At 38.4% G+C, this 3,446-nt stretch overlaps 1 non-coding gene across 1 annotated transcript; it reads right to left on the bottom strand.

The window, feature by feature from the left end:
- Positions 1–1,369: 1,369 nt before the first annotated feature.
- Trnaa-agc (transfer RNA alanine (anticodon AGC)) lies at positions 1,370–1,442 on the bottom strand. Its single transcript has one exon. It is a non-coding gene; the product is annotated as a tRNA-Ala (tRNA).
- Positions 1,443–3,446: the final 2,004 nt, after the last annotated feature.

Below are 3,446 nucleotides of genomic sequence, written 5' to 3'. Positions count from 1 at the left end.
GTTTTTATTATTATTATTATTATTTCAGCCATGCAAGCCCGGTTCGCAGGCGCCACTTGATCCAGCACCACGGATAAGGACGTGGACGTCGGTACATAAAGTTTTATGCCAGTTAGCGCCAATACGTCAGTTACAAACACGAACTTGTTCTTACACTAGCAAACCCAAACCCTCTGATCCGAACCATCTCCGACGGAATCGCGACAGGCACTTATTAAACGTTGTTTCTACCTCAATCATGAAACTTCTCCACCTTCTCCCATGGTCGCTGGAGCGGGTGATCAACCATTATGATTGTTTTTAAATAACAAAACGTGACGTATTTCTGTTGGCGAAAACTTATGATGTGACACTCCTTAAGCGATCGCTTGTTATTGAATTAAATCCTTCTGATTCCCCGCAGCCCTCGTGCCATCCTACCTTCACTGCAATACCGCTGCACATTGAAGCCAGAAAAAAACGTGCCGGAAAGGGGAACCTACAATGCCGCAGATATTGTGCAGTCATTTGCTTTTCCAGTGGACCGGGGTTAATCACCGCGCAAATCGATCTATATTGGCCCCAGCCCAATCACGGTGGGTCAGTTTGCTGGCAAATTCGACGGAGACGGTTGCTGCTGCTTGGAATAATGGTATGCAAAATGCAAAGTTCTCCTCCTTGCGAACCTTCGATTTATTTCATTCACCCGTCTAAACTTGTTAATTATTAATTATACGGTACCAGCAGTCGATGACTTCATGGTATCATCCGTTTGCTGCCGCTGGCATCAAAATCGATTTCACAAACTACGAGAGAAACATGATTACAAACATATAATACAACAAGAAGCAAACAATTTGAATTGCGGCGATCAACTCAATGTAACAAACATATAGGTAATACCTATTTTTCTGTAGAGACAAAAATCATTTATACCATGATTTTAAGATGTTTAATAAATTTAACTGTCCTATAGACTATGACCCCATTCGGACACCCATTCGAAAATGAAAAATGAAACGTTAAAAGGTAAAAAAATACTAATCGCTACTGACAAGAGCCATAACACGTAAGATGTTGAAAAATATATTCGTTTCTCTTTAATGTAAATCAAACAAAAAAATGCAAATAATATAAATAAAAATATTTGTTCAGTTTGCAATTTGGGTTGCAATCTGTTTAACCATTTTCTAGCAGTGAGAATACTTAACTTTAAAAATACTCTGATTTAAAAATGGAAACAAAAAACACCAGATAAATGAAAAAGCGATAAAGCAGATAAGTGTGAAATAAGTGTGATAAGTGAAAAATCTACGATAAAATATAGCGAACTGTTTTAGACATTCGGTATGAATTTTTACTAGTAGTAACAACAAAAAAGTGTACTTGCTGGAGATGCGGGGCATCGATCCCCGTACCTCTCACATGCTAAGCGAGCGCTCTACCATCTGAGCTACATCCCCAGGTATGTTACTGTGATGTAGTTTTCAGCTAGATATGATACAGGACAAAATCATTACAATGAACTGCTACGCGAGTTCCATTCAAACGAAATAGGCCCAACCCAAAAAAGTATTTAGTGAAAGGTGCCCGGTAAGACAAGTTATTGAAATGAACTGTCTCTGAACTGGTACAGATAGCAGCCACGTGCTTTGAATGCCGGACCATGCGAAGCGAAATCTGTAAAACTCTGCCAGCGACTTGTACTTCGTATGTGTTAATATACAGGTTAGGGTAAATGCTTCAAAAAAGTGTTTGATTGGAATGACTGGAAGAAACTTATGTTTTGTTGCACGTTTTCAACCAAAAATAGGCGGTTGTCTCTGTTTCTATTTTTGGAACCGGCAACTGAGAGCTTGTCAAATTTATAATCTACCCGACTTTTGAATCATTTTTCGCGTCTCATCTGATCGGCTGTGCTTTTTATTCCATGTTAACCGCTCCAAAACCATGAACAAACTCATAACCTAACTACTCCGTTTGGACAATATTTCCACAGTTAATGAGAAAGTTCAAAAAATTAAAAATTCAACTTTCGTAATTGCGACACACAGTACTATTTATTAACAAATGAATTTTGTACCTATTTTATAATGAAAAGCATAAGCTTTTGCAGAAAATTTAATTAACATATGCATTAAAAAATGAACTTTTTTCGGATGGTGATAAAAAAAACTAAAACAGCTAATTGAGTTTGATAAATTTCGCATGGAAGGTAATTATATTAGCTTACTTGCAAAAGAATTCTGCACCCTTGCGAGCGGCCTTCCGGCAGTTAAGCAAAACATTCACCATGGCGGACGAAAACATGCGTGTATACATGTTTGTGAGTTCTTTCTTCGTTTATTTCATCAATTCCTCCTCAGTGTTCACGACAAAATTGTTGAAGTAGATTTTACGATTCAGATTTGCCCAGAAATTCTCGATGGGACGAAGCCATTGTCATTTAGGTACGTATTTCACGTGGAACTGCTCTTTAGGCATTTTCAACTGATTACAGAACTTTTACAATCAACTACCGTCCTTTTGTTAAGGAGAAACCGAAAGTGGCTCGAAAATGGCTGGATTCGGACATATGGCTACCGTTTGATGCATGTACTTTTTTGCGCCTTAAAAATGCATCTGTATTGGCAGAGCACGCTATCGCTACGTAGTCAGTGCTTCCAGTGCTGTTATAATTTCCTAAAACTTGTCATTCCATTTATCCATTCGCTATATGTCAACAAACGTTCAGCAAAAACTATAATTGAAAATGAATTTAACTGATCATATCCATCATCACGTGTTATGGAACTAGTCAATAGATATTTAAAATAATCTGGAATTGGACAATAGATATTTAATAGCGCACATATTTCGTTGCGCTAGCGATAATTATAATCATAAAATTATTATTATAAACCCTTCAAAGTCAGTCTCGATCCCGCTCAAAAGTCTAATGCACTTGACCCTTCAACTTGGCCGAAAGGTATTGTATTTCGCGAGTTTGAGGGATATTCTGCTAAAAAATTTCGAAGATCCTCAGCTGTGACACCAACGCTCGATACCCCACTGGAAGTGATACAGCAATAGATAGTGACTCCACGCGTGTTCATTCAGACGATAAGAACCTTACGCTTGCAGTTACCACCACCGATTATGCCCTCTGGTTTTATTATCAGAATATAGGAGGATTGAGGACCAAACCCAGCTAACATTTTAGTACGTATATCAAAGTGAAAAATGAGAAATATGTACCGATATATATAATTAAAAATCGCACTAGATGCACGAAATTAGCGGTTGTATAACATTTCGCCGAAGACCATATCGCGGAGTACCGTTTCGCGGAATACCATTTCACGGAAAACATTTTCGCGGAAAGTACCAAAACGCCGAAAACCCTTTCGCGGAAAGTACTATTCCGCGGAAAACCGTTTGGCGGAAAGAACCATTTCGCGGAAAACCATTTGGCGGAAAATATTGTT

This window comes from Sabethes cyaneus, chromosome 2 (assembly GCF_943734655.1).
Source record: "Sabethes cyaneus chromosome 2, idSabCyanKW18_F2, whole genome shotgun sequence".
Taxonomy (NCBI): Eukaryota; Metazoa; Arthropoda; class Insecta; order Diptera; family Culicidae; genus Sabethes; species Sabethes cyaneus.
This window is presented reverse-complemented; position numbering and strand designations above follow the sequence as displayed.